The sequence below is a fragment of the Danio rerio genome, chromosome 4, assembly GCF_052040795.2.
Source record: "Danio rerio strain M-AB ecotype USA chromosome 4, GRCz13ab, whole genome shotgun sequence".
Taxonomy (NCBI): Eukaryota; Metazoa; Chordata; class Actinopteri; order Cypriniformes; family Danionidae; genus Danio; species Danio rerio.
In genome coordinates this window covers 35645377-35658085 of record NC_141024.2, presented here as the reverse complement: position 1 = coordinate 35658085, position 12709 = coordinate 35645377, and the positions used below count along the sequence as shown (strand labels likewise).

The window sequence follows — 12709 nt, the reverse complement described above, 5'->3', positions numbered from 1 at the left end:
GCATAATACATCACTAATCATAAAGCATAAAACAATATGGATCACGCATGATTGCATCACTAATAATAAACCAATAATATAAGGGTCACAATTTAATCCATCATTAATAATAATAACATCATTATTAGTAATGGATTGATGTGTGACCCTTATATTGTTGGTTTATTATTAGTGATGCAATCATGCATGATCCATATTAATTAATTAATAACTGCATTAAAATGTTTGTAATAAAACTGTACAGTTTGCTTGGTCGGCTAACATTAATCTTACCAAATAACGTTATAAAACATCTATAACAATCATATAATAATTATGTTGTAGTAATTAACGTTACTGTAATGGTTATTCATTTAAACCACCTTGTTAAAAAAATACTTACTTTGCAATTGGTTTCCGAATTAATCCGCAATGAAATCTTTTATTACAGTACAAATCATGGATGGTATAAGGGCTCTGATTGGCCATAGCGTTCATTGTAACTCAGAACACGATTGGCTGCCTTAACCAAGGATAGGGTGAATCTTGGTTCCAGCTCACAAAGTGATTGGCCGGTGTGACCAAGAATAACCACGACTTACAGGTGGCAGTATGAGCTAACCGGCCACTTACTGCCAAGCTTAATAAAAGTCTTCCAGTTGGTGCTGCCCAGGCTAAAGAAAAAACATATTAAAAAAAAAAAAATTATAAAACGGCCTTGCCAGAAAGTAGCAGAATGTCAATACAAGGCGGTGGCAATGTGCATTGATTTCTGAGTAACTCGTCATTCGGCATGCAGGGCTTCTCACACGTTTACTGGAGCAGGACCAGGTAGGGCCTTCAGTCACCTACCCCTTGTGCACAAAATAGAACAACAGCACTGTTTTACAACCCCGGGATCGAACCAGGGACCTTTAGATCTTCAGTCTAACACTCTCCCAACTGAGCTATTTCGACTGCCTTTTGACAAGTATCCTGCAGCATTCATGTCTGTGAGACTAAGCAGAATCCTGAAATGCCTCTGAGGCCTTATAGGGGAAAAGTTTGGCCAGTACGGGGATCGAACCCGCGCCCTTGGCATTATTAGCACTTCGCTCTAACCAGCTGAGCTAACCGGCCACTTTCTGCCATGTTTGCTCAAAAGCTCAGAGTAACTGTCATTTTCTTCAAGAGATAAGAATGCTATTCCAGCTTTTTTTGTGCGGTGCTGGTAAAAAAACAACGTCCCACCAAGATTTGAACTCGGATCGCTGGATTTAGAGTCCAGAGTGCTAACCATTACACCATGGAACCTCAAGTCTTTTACTTGGTGCTGCTCGGGCTAAAGAGAAAATAATGTAAAAAAGAAAACGGCCTTGCCAGAAAGTAGCAGAATGTCAATACAAGGCAGTGCCAATGTGCATTGATTTCTGAGTAACTTGTCATTCGGCATGCAGGGCTCCTCACACGTTTACTGGAGCAGGACCAGGTAGGGCCTTCAAAAGAAAAGCGCACTATTCCAGGCATTTTGACGACTAAACGGCAGGCAGGGCAAAGAGGCCACCACAGAGCAAATGTGATCTTTTTTTTCTATTTTGACCACGTCGAAAATCGCCAATTATTGATTGCTTTGAGGGGAATTAGCTCATGGTTAAGCGCTCGCTTTGCATGGAAGAGGTAGCGGGAACAATGACTGCATTCTCCACCTCTGTTTTCATGCCTTTTTACATTGGCTTTTATTGCAAAGCTGGTGGCACCTTGAGGGTTTAAAGCGAAACTACTTACGTCAGCTTTGCCGGTTTCTGTGCAGTACATATCATTGCAACCCTTCAGAAGCCCTATCAAGTCACAGTTTTCTTTTATTCAGCAGCGTGTCCGCAGTGGGACATCAAAGCGCTAAATACATAGCATTATAGAGTGCTGTCGATCAGGCCATTGGAATCATCGCCAGAAGCAACGTGACCATCTGGGAGGAAGATAGTGTTTTGGTCAAGTGGAAGCAGGTGGACTTAAGGGTGAAGCAGCTAGGCTTTTTGGGTGACTTTCAGTCACCTGACCCTTGTGCACAAAATAGAATAACATCACTGTTTTGCCGAAACCCAGGATCGAACCAGGGACCTTTAGAACTTCAGTTTAACGCTCTCCCAACTGAGCAATTTCGGCTGCCTTTTCACAAGAATCCTGCAGCATTCGTGTCTGTGAGGCTAAGCAGAATCCTGAAATGCCTCTGAGGCCTTAAAGGGTAAAAGTTTGTCCAGCACGGGGATAGAACCCGCGACCTTGGCGTTATTAGCACCGCGCTCTAACCAGCTGAGCTAACCGGCCACTTTCTGCCATGTTTGCTAAAAAGCTCAGAGTAACTGCCATTTTCTTCAAGAGATAAGAATGCTATTCCAGCTTTTTTTGTGCGGTGCTGGTAAAAAAACAAGGTTCCACCGAGATTTGAACTCGGATCGCTGGATTCAGAGTCCAGAGTGCTAACCATTACACCATGGAACCTCAAGTCTCCTGCTTGGTGCTGCCCGGGCCAAAGAGAAAATAATGTAAAAAAAAAAAAAAGAAAACGGCCTTGCCAGAAAGTAGCAGAATGTCAATACAAGGCAGTGCCAATGTGCATTGATTTCTGAGTAACTCGTCATTCGGCATGCAGGGCTCCTCACACGTTTACTGGAGCAGGACCAGGTAGGGCCTTCAAAAGAAAAGCGCACTATTCCAGGCATTTTGATGACTAAACGGCAGGCAGGGCAAAGAGGCCACCACAGAGCAAATGTGATCTTTTTTTTCTATTTTGACCACGTCGAAAATCGCCAATTATTGATTGCTTTGAGGGAAATTAGCTCATGGTTAAGCGCTCGCTTTGCATGGGAGAGGTAGCGGGAACAATGACTGCATTCTCCACCTCTGTTTTCATGCCTTTTTACATTGGCTTTTATTGCAAAGCTGGTGGCACCTTGAGGGTTTAAAGCGAAATTACTTACGTCAGCTTTGCCGGTTTCTGTGTAGTACATATCATTGCAACCCTTCAGAAGCCCTATCAAGTCACAGTTTTCTTTTATTCAGCAGCGTGTCCGCAGTGGGACATCAAAGCGCTAAATACATAGCATTATAGAGTGCTGTCGATCAGGCCATTGGAATCATCGCCAGAAGCAACGTGACCATCTGGGAGGAAGATAGTGTTTTGGTCAAGTGGAAGCAGGTGGACTTAAGGGTGAAGCAGCTAGGCTTTTTGGGTGACTTTCAGTCACCTGACCCTTGTGCACAAAATAGAACAACATCACTGTTTTGCCGAATCCCAGGATCGAACCAGGGACCTTTAGATCTTCAGTTTAACGCTCTCCCAACTGAACAATTTCAGCTGCCTTTTCACAGGAATCCTGCAGCATTCGTGTCTGTGAGACTAAGCAGAATCCTGAAATGCCTCTGAGGCCTTAAAGGGTAAAACTTTGGCCAGTACGGGGATCGAACCCACGACCTTGGCGTTATTAGCACCTTGCTCTAACCAGCTGAGCTAACCGGCCACTTTCTGCCATGTTTGCTAAAAAGCTCAGAGTAACTGTCATTTTCTTCAAGAGATTAGAATGCTATTCCAGCTTTTTTGGTGTGGTGCTGGTAAAAAAACAAGGTCCCATCGAGATTTGAACTCGGATCGCTGGATTCAGAGTCCAGAGTGCTAACCATTACACCATGGAACCTCAAGTCTCCTGCTTGGTGCTGCCCGGGCCAAAGAGAAAATAATGTAAAAACAAAACAAAAAAAAAAGAAAACGGCCTTGCCAGAAAGTAGCAGAATGTCAATACAAGGCAGTGCCAATGTGCATTGATTTCTGAGTAACTCGTCATTCGGCATGCAGGGCTCCTCACACGTTTACTGGAGCAGGACCAGGTAGGGCCTTCAAAAGAAAAGCGCACTATTCCAGGCATTTCGACGACTAAACGGCAGGCAGGGCAAAGAGGCCACCACAGAGCAAATGTGATCTTTTTTTTCTATTTTGACCACATCGAAAATCGCCAATTATTGATTGCTTTGAGGGAAATTAGCTCATGGTTAAGTGCTCGCTTTGCATGGGAGAGGTAGCGGGAACAATGACTGCATTCTCCACCTCTGTTTTCATGCCTTTTTACATTGGCTTTTATTGCAAAGCTGGTGGCACCTTGAGGGTTTAAAGCGAAACTACTTACGTCAGCTTTGCCGGTTTCTGTGTAGTACATATCATTGCAACCCTTCAGAAGCCCTATCAAGTCACAGTTTTCTTTTATTCAGCAGTGTGTCCGCAGTGGGACATCAAAGCGCTAAATACATAGCATTATAGAGTGCTGTCGATCAGGCCATTGGAATCATCGCCAGAAGCAACGTGACCATCTGGGAGGAAGATAGTGTTTTGGTCAAGTGGAAGCAGGTGGACTTAAGGGTGAAGCAGCTAGGCTTTTTGGGTGACTTTCAGTCACCTGACCCTTGTGCACAAAATAGAACAACATCACTGTTTTGCCTAAACCCAAGATCGAACCAGGGACCTTTAGATCTTCAGTTTAACGCTCTCCCAACTGAACAATTTCAGCTGCCTTTTCACAAGAATCCTGCAGCATTCGTGTCTGTGAGACTAAGCAGAATCCTGAAATGCCTCTGAGGCCTAAAGGGTAAAACTTTGGCCAGTACGGGGATCGAACCCGCGACCTTGGCGTTATTAGCACCACGCTCTAACTAGCTGAGCTAACCGGCCACTTTCTGCCATGTTTGCTAAAAAGCTCAGAGTAACTGTCATTTTCTTCAAGAGATAAGAATGCTATTCCAGCTTTTTTTGTGCGGTGCTGGTAAAAAAACAAGGTTCCACCGAGATTTGAACTCGGATCGCTGGATTCAGAGTCCAGAGTGCTAACCATTACACCATGGAACCTCAAGTCTCCTGCTTGGTGCTGCCCGGGCCAAAGAGAAAATAATGTAAAAAAGAAAAAAAAAAAAAGAAAACGGCTTTGCCAGAAAGTAGCAGAATGTCAATACAAGGCAGTGCCAATGTGCATTGATTTCTGAGTAACTCGTCATTCGGCATGCAGGGCTCCTCACACGTTTACTGGAGCAGGACCAGGTAGGGCCTTCAAAAGAAAAGCGCACTATTCCAGGCATTTTGATGACTAAACGGCAGGCAGGGCAAAGAGGCCACCACAGAGCAAATGTGATCTTTTTTTTCTATTTTGACCACGTCGAAAATCGCCAATTATTGATTGCTTTGAGGGAAATTAGCTCATGGTTAAGCGCTCGCTTTGCATGGGAGAGGTAGCGGGAACAATGACTGCATTCTCCACCTCTGTTTTCATGCCTTTTTACATTGGCTTTTATTGCAAAGCTGGTGGCACCTTGAGGGTTTAAAGCGAAACTACTTACGTCAGCTTTGCCGGTTTCTGTGTAGTACATATCATTGCAACCCTTCAGAAGCCCTATCAAGTCACAGTTTTCTTTTATTCAGCAGCGTGTCCGCAGTGGGACATCAAAGCGCTAAATACATAGCATTATAGAGTGCTGTCGATCAGGCCATTGGAATCATTGCCAGAAGCAACGTGACCATCTGGGAGGAAGATAGTGTTTTGGTCAAGTGGAAGCAGGTGGACTTAAGGGTGAAGCAGCTAGGCTTTTTGGGTGACTTTCAGTCACCTGACCCTTGTGCACAAAATAGAACAACATCACTGTTTTGCCGAATCCCAGGATCGAACCAGGGACCTTTAGATCTTCAGTTTAACGCTCTCCCAACTGAACAATTTCAGCTGCCTTTTCACAAGAATCCTGCAGCATTCGTGTCTGTGAGACTAAGCAGAATCCTGAAATGCCTCTGAGGCCTTAAAGGGTAAAACTTTGGCCAGTACGGGGATCGAACCCGCGACCTTGGCGTTATTAGCACCACGCTCTAACCAGCTGAGCTAACCGGCCACTTTCTGCCATGTTTGCTAAAAAGCTCAGAGTAACTGTCATTTTCTTCAAGAGATAAGAATGCTATTCCAGCTTTTTTTGTGCGGTGCTGGTAAAAAAACAAGGTTCCACCGAGATTTGAACTCGGATCGCTGGATTCAGAGTGCTAACCATTACACCATGAACCTCAAGTCATCTGCTTGGTGCTGCCCGGGCCAAAGAGAAAATAATGTAAAAACAAAAAAAAAAAGAAAACGGCCTTGACAGAAAGTAGCAGAATGTCAATACAAGGCAGTGCCAATGTGCATTGATTTCTGAGTAACTCGTCATTCGGCATGCAGGGCTCCTCACACGTTTACTGGAGCAGGACCAGGTAGGGCCTTCAAAAGAAAAGCGCACTATTCCAGGTATTTTGACGACTAAACGGCAGGCAGGGCAAAGAGGCCACCACAGAGCAAATGTGATCTTTTTTTCTATTTTGACCACGTAGAAAATCTCCAATTATTGATTGCTTTGAGGGAAATTAGCTCATGGTTAAGCGCTCGCTTTGCATGGGAGAGGTAGCGGGAACAATGACTGCATTCTCCACCTCTGTTTTCATGCCTTTTTACATTGGCTTTTATTGCAAAGCTGGTGGCACCTTGAGGGTTTAAAGCGAAATTACTTACGTCAGCTTTGCCGGTTTCTGTGTAGTACATATCATTGCAACCCTTCAGAAGCCCTATCAAGTCACAGTTTTCTTTTATTCAGCAGCGTGTCCGCAGTGGGACATCAAAGCGCTAAATACATAGCATTATAGAGTGCTGTCGATCAGGCCATTGGAATCATCGCCAGAAGCAACGTGACCATCTGGGAGGAAGATAGTGTTTTGGTCAAGTGGAAGCAGGTGGACTTAAGGGTGAAGCAGCTAGGCTTTTTGGGTGACTTTCAGTCACCTGACCCTTGTGCACAAAATAGAACAACATCACTGTTTTGCCGAATCCCAGGATCGAACCAGGGACCTTTAGATCTTCAGTTTAACGCTCTCCCAACTGAACAATTTCAGCTGCCTTTTCACAGGAATCCTGCAGCATTCGTGTCTGTGAGACTAAGCAGAATCCTGAAATGCCTCTGAGGCCTTAAAGGGTAAAACTTTGGCCAGTACGGGGATCGAACCCACGACCTTGGCGTTATTAGCACCTTGCTCTAACCAGCTGAGCTAACCGGCCACTTTCTGCCATGTTTGCTAAAAAGCTCAGAGTAACTGTCATTTTCTTCAAGAGATTAGAATGCTATTCCAGCTTTTTTGGTGTGGTGCTGGTAAAAAAACAAGGTCCCATCGAGATTTGAACTCGGATCGCTGGATTCAGAGTCCAGAGTGCTAACCATTACACCATGGAACCTCAAGTCTCCTGCTTGGTGCTGCCCGGGCCAAAGAGAAAATAATGTAAAAACAAAACAAAAAAAAAAGAAAACGGCCTTGCCAGAAAGTAGCAGAATGTCAATACAAGGCAGTGCCAATGTGCATTGATTTCTGAGTAACTCGTCATTCGGCATGCAGGGCTCCTCACACGTTTACTGGAGCAGGACCAGGTAGGGCCTTCAAAAGAAAAGCGCACTATTCCAGGCATTTCGACGACTAAACGGCAGGCAGGGCAAAGAGGCCACCACAGAGCAAATGTGATCTTTTTTTTCTATTTTGACCACATCGAAAATCGCCAATTATTGATTGCTTTGAGGGAAATTAGCTCATGGTTAAGTGCTCGCTTTGCATGGGAGAGGTAGCGGGAACAATGACTGCATTCTCCACCTCTGTTTTCATGCCTTTTTACATTGGCTTTTATTGCAAAGCTGGTGGCACCTTGAGGGTTTAAAGCGAAACTACTTACGTCAGCTTTGCCGGTTTCTGTGTAGTACATATCATTGCAACCCTTCAGAAGCCCTATCAAGTCACAGTTTTCTTTTATTCAGCAGTGTGTCCGCAGTGGGACATCAAAGCGCTAAATACATAGCATTATAGAGTGCTGTCGATCAGGCCATTGGAATCATCGCCAGAAGCAACGTGACCATCTGGGAGGAAGATAGTGTTTTGGTCAAGTGGAAGCAGGTGGACTTAAGGGTGAAGCAGCTAGGCTTTTTGGGTGACTTTCAGTCACCTGACCCTTGTGCACAAAATAGAACAACATCACTGTTTTGCCTAAACCCAAGATCGAACCAGGGACCTTTAGATCTTCAGTTTAACGCTCTCCCAACTGAACAATTTCAGCTGCCTTTTCACAAGAATCCTGCAGCATTCGTGTCTGTGAGACTAAGCAGAATCCTGAAATGCCTCTGAGGCCTAAAGGGTAAAACTTTGGCCAGTACGGGGATCGAACCCGCGACCTTGGCGTTATTAGCACCACGCTCTAACTAGCTGAGCTAACCGGCCACTTTCTGCCATGTTTGCTAAAAAGCTCAGAGTAACTGTCATTTTCTTCAAGAGATAAGAATGCTATTCCAGCTTTTTTTGTGCGGTGCTGGTAAAAAAACAAGGTTCCACCGAGATTTGAACTCGGATCGCTGGATTCAGAGTGCTAACCATTACACCATGAACCTCAAGTCATCTGCTTGGTGCTGCCCGGGCCAAAGAGAAAATAATGTAAAAACAAAAAAAAAAAAGAAAACGGCCTTGACAGAAAGTAGCAGAATGTCAATACAAGGCAGTGCCAATGTGCATTGATTTCTGAGTAACTCGTCATTCGGCATGCAGGGCTCCTCACACGTTTACTGGAGCAGGACCAGGTAGGGCCTTCAAAAGAAAAGCGCACTATTCCAGGCATTTTGACGACTAAACGGCAGGCAGGGCAAAGAGGCCACCACAGAGCAAATGTGATCTTTTTTTCTATTTTGACCACGTAGAAAATCTCCAATTATTGATTGCTTTGAGGGGAATTAGCTCATGGTTAAGCGCTCGCTTTGCATGGGAGAGGTAGCGGGAACAATGACTGCATTCTCCACCTCTGTTTTCATGCCTTTTTACATTGGCTTTTATTGCAAAGCTGGTGGCACCTTGAGGGTTTAAAGCGAAACTACTTACGTCAGCTTTGCCGGTTTCTGTGTAGTACATATCATTGCAACCCTTTAGAAGCCCTATCAAGTCACAGTTTTCTTTTATTCAGCAGCGTGTCCGCAGTGGGACATCAAAGCGCTAAATACATAGCATTATAGAGTGCTGTCGATCAGGCCATTGGAATCATCGCCAGAAGCAACGTGACCATCTGGGAGGAAGATAGTGTTTTGGTCAAGTGGAAGCAGGTGGACTTAAGGGTGAAGCAGCTAGGCTTTTTGGGTGACTTTCAGTCACCTGACCCTTGTGCACAAAATAGAATAACATCACTGTTTTGCCGAAACCCAGGATTGAACCAGGGATCTTTAGAACTTCAGATTAACACTCTCCCAACTGAACAATTTCAGCTGCCTTTTCACAAGAATCCTGCAGCATTCGTGTCTGTGAGGCTAAGCAGAATCCTGAAATGCCTCTGAGGCCTTAAAGAGTAAAACTTTGGCCAGTACGGGGATCGAACCCGCGACCTTGGCGTTATTAGCACCACGCTCTAACCAGCTGAGCTAACCGGCCACTTTCTGCCATGTTTGCTAAAAAGCTCAGCGTAACTGTCATTTTCTTCAAGAGATAAGAATGCTATTCCAGCTTTTTTTGTGCGGTGCTGGTAAAAAAACAAGGTCCCATCAAGATTTGAACTCGGATCGCTGGATTCAGAGTCCAGAGTGCTAACCATTACACCATGAACCTCAATTCATCTGCTTGGTGCTGCCCGGGCCAAAGAGAAAATAATGTAAAAACAAAAAAAAAAAAAAGAAAACGGCCTTGACAGAAAGTAGCAGAATGTCAATACAAGGCAGTGCCAATGTGCATTGATTTCTGAGTAACTCGTCATTCGGCATGCAGGGCTTCTCACACGTTTACTGGAGCAGGACCAGGTAGGGCCTTCAAAAGAAAAGCACACTATTCCAGGCATTTTGACGACTAAACGGCAGGCAGGGCAAAGAGGCCACCACAGAGCAAATGTGATCTTTTTTTCTATTTTGACCACGTAGAAAATCGCCAATTATTGATTGCTTTGAGGGGAATTAGCTCATGGTTAAGCGCTCGCTTTGCATGGGAGAGGTAGCGGGAACAATGACTGCATTCTCCACCTCTGTTTTCATGCCTTTTTACATTGGCTTTTATTGCAAAGCTGGTGGCACCTTGAGGGTTTAAAGCGAAACTACTTACGTCAGCTTTGCCGGTTTCTGTGTAGTACATATCATTGCAACCCTTCAGAAGCCCTATCAAGTCACAGTTTTCTTTTATTCAGCAGTGTGTCCGCAGTGGGACATCAAAGCGCTAAATACATAGCATTATAGAGTGCTGTCGATCAGGCCATTGGAATCATCGCCAGAAGCAACGTGACCATCTGGGAGGAAGATAGTGTTTTGGTCAAGTGGAAGCAGGTGGACTTAAGGGTGAAGCAGCTAGGCTTTTTGGGTGACTTTCAGTCACCTGACCCTTGTGCACAAAATAGAACAACATCACTGTTTTGCCGAATCCCAGGATCGAACCAGGGACCTTTAGATCTTCAGTTTAACACTCTCCCAACTGAGCAATTTCGGCTGCCTTTCCACAAGAATCCTGCAGCATTCATGTCTGTGAGACTAAGCAGAATCCTGAAATGCTTCTGAGGCCTTGAAGGGTAGAAGTCTGGCCAGTACGGGGATCGAACCCGCGACCTTGGCGTTATTAGCACCACGCTCTAACCAGCTGAGCTAACCGGCCACTTTCTGCCATGTTTGCTAAAAAGCTCAGAGTAACTGTCATTTTCTTCAAGAGATAAGAATGCTATTCCAGCTTTTTTTGTGCGGTGCTGGTAAAAAAACAAGGTTCCACCAAGTTTTGAACTCAGATCGCTGGATTCAGAGTCCAGAGTGCTAACCATTACACCATGGAACCTCAAGTCTCCTGCTTGGTGCTGCCCGGGCCAAAGAGAAAATAATGTAAAAAAAAAAAAAAGAAAACGGCCTTGCCAGAAAGTAGCAGAATGTCAATACAAGGCAGTGCCAATGTGCATTGATTTCTGAGTAACTCGTCATTCGGCATGCAGGGCTCCTCACACGTTTACTGGAGCAGGACCAGGTAGGGCCTTCAAAAGAAAAGCGCACTATTCCAGGCATTTTGATGACTAAACGGCAGGCAGGGCAAAGAGGCCACCACAGAGCAAATGTGATCTTTTTTTTCTATTTTGACCACGTCGAAAATCGCCAATTATTGATTGCTTTGAGGGAAATTAGCTCATGGTTAAGCGCTCGCTTTGCATGGGAGAGGTAGCGGGAACAATGACTGCATTCTCCACCTCTGTTTTCATGCCTTTTTACATTGGCTTTTATTGCAAAGCTGGTGGCACCTTGAGGGTTTAAAGCGAAACTACTTACGTCAGCTTTGCCGGTTTCTGTGTAGTACATATCATTGCAACCCTTCAGAAGCCCTATCAAGTCACAGTTTTCTTTTATTCAGCAGCGTGTCCGCAGTGGGACATCAAAGCGCTAAATACATAGCATTATAGAGTGCTGTCGATCAGGCCATTGGAATCATCGCCAGAAGCAACGTGACCATCTGGGAGGAAGATAGTGTTTTGGTCAAGTGGAAGCAGGTGGACTTAAGGGTGAAGCAGCTAGGCTTTTTGGGTGACTTTCAGTCACCTGACCCTTGTGCACAAAATAGAACAACATCACTGTTTTGCCGAATCCCAGGATCGAACCAGGGACCTTTAGATCTTCAGTTTATCGCTTTCCCAACTGAACAATTTCAGCTGCCTTTTCACAGGAATCCTGCAGCATTCGTGTCTGTGAGACTAAGCAGAATCCTGAAATGCCTCTGAGGCCTTAAAGGGTAAAACTTTGGCCAGTACGGGGATCGAACCCACGACCTTGGCGTTATTAGCACCACGCTCTAACCAGCTGAGCTAACCTACCACTTTCTGCCATGTTTGCTAAAAAGCTCAGAGTAACTGTCATTTTCTTCAAGAGATTAGAATGCTATTCCAGCTTTTTTGGTGTGGTGCTGGTAAAAAAACAAGGTCCCATCGAGATTTGAACTCGGATCGCTGGATTCAGAGTCCAGAGTGCTAACCATTACACCATGGAACCTCAAGTCTCCTGCTTGGTGCTGCCCGGGCCAAAGAGAAAATAATGTAAAAACAAAAAAAAAAAAAAAGAAAACGGCCTTGACAGAAAGTAGCAGAATGTCAATACAAGGCAGTGCCAATGTGCATTGATTTCTGAGTAACTCGTCATTCGGCATGCAGGGCTCCTCACACGTTTACTGGAGCAGGACCAGGTAGGGCCTTCAAAAGAAAAGCGCACTATTCCAGGCATTTTGATGACTAAACGGCAGGCAGGGCAAAGAGGCCACCACAGAGCAAATGTGATTTTTTATTTTTATTTTGACCACATCGAAAATCGCCAATTATTGATTGCTTTGAGGGAAATTAGCTCATGGTTAAGCGTCGCTTTGCATGGGAGAGGTAGCGGGAACAATGACTGCATTCTCCACCTCTGTTTTCATGCCTTTTTACATTGGCTTTTATTGCAAAGCTGGTGGCACCTTGAGGGTTTAAAGCGAAACTACTTACGTCAGCTTTGCCGGTTTCTGTGTAGTACATATCATTGCAACCCTTCAGAAGCCCTATCAAGTCACAGTTTTCTTTTATTCAGCAGCGTGTCCGCAGTGGGACATCAAAGCGCTAAATACATAGCATTATAGAGTGCTGTCGATCAGGCCATTGGAATCATCGCCAGAAGCAACGTGACCATCTGGGAGGAAGATAGTGTTTTGGTCAAGTTG

At 44.8% G+C, this 12709-nt stretch overlaps 1 protein-coding gene and 11 non-coding genes across 12 annotated transcripts in view; 1 reads left to right on the top strand and 11 right to left on the bottom strand.

Moving 5' to 3' along the window:
• LOC147836787 (uncharacterized) overlaps window positions 1-12709 on the top strand; it is a 150092-nt gene that overhangs the window by 39931 nt on the left and 97452 nt on the right. The window lies entirely within an intron of this gene.
• On the bottom strand, window positions 2049-2121 carry trnaf-gaa (transfer RNA phenylalanine (anticodon GAA)). Its single transcript has one exon. It is a non-coding gene; the product is annotated as a tRNA-Phe (tRNA).
• trnaq-cug (transfer RNA glutamine (anticodon CUG)) lies at window positions 2386-2457 on the bottom strand. Its single transcript has one exon. It is a non-coding gene; the product is annotated as a tRNA-Gln (tRNA).
• trnaq-cug (transfer RNA glutamine (anticodon CUG)) lies at window positions 3579-3650 on the bottom strand. The gene has a single exon. It is a non-coding gene; the product is annotated as a tRNA-Gln (tRNA).
• trnai-aau (transfer RNA isoleucine (anticodon AAU)) lies at window positions 4602-4675 on the bottom strand. Its single transcript has one exon. It is a non-coding gene; the product is annotated as a tRNA-Ile (tRNA).
• Window positions 4778-4849, bottom strand: trnaq-cug (transfer RNA glutamine (anticodon CUG)). Its single transcript has one exon. It is a non-coding gene; the product is annotated as a tRNA-Gln (tRNA).
• Window positions 5801-5874, bottom strand: trnai-aau (transfer RNA isoleucine (anticodon AAU)). The gene has a single exon. It is a non-coding gene; the product is annotated as a tRNA-Ile (tRNA).
• trnaq-cug (transfer RNA glutamine (anticodon CUG)) lies at window positions 7164-7235 on the bottom strand. Its single transcript has one exon. It is a non-coding gene; the product is annotated as a tRNA-Gln (tRNA).
• trnai-aau (transfer RNA isoleucine (anticodon AAU)) lies at window positions 8187-8260 on the bottom strand. Its single transcript has one exon. It is a non-coding gene; the product is annotated as a tRNA-Ile (tRNA).
• On the bottom strand, window positions 9375-9448 carry trnai-aau (transfer RNA isoleucine (anticodon AAU)). Its single transcript has one exon. It is a non-coding gene; the product is annotated as a tRNA-Ile (tRNA).
• Window positions 10572-10645, bottom strand: trnai-aau (transfer RNA isoleucine (anticodon AAU)). The gene has a single exon. It is a non-coding gene; the product is annotated as a tRNA-Ile (tRNA).
• Window positions 11941-12012, bottom strand: trnaq-cug (transfer RNA glutamine (anticodon CUG)). Its single transcript has one exon. It is a non-coding gene; the product is annotated as a tRNA-Gln (tRNA).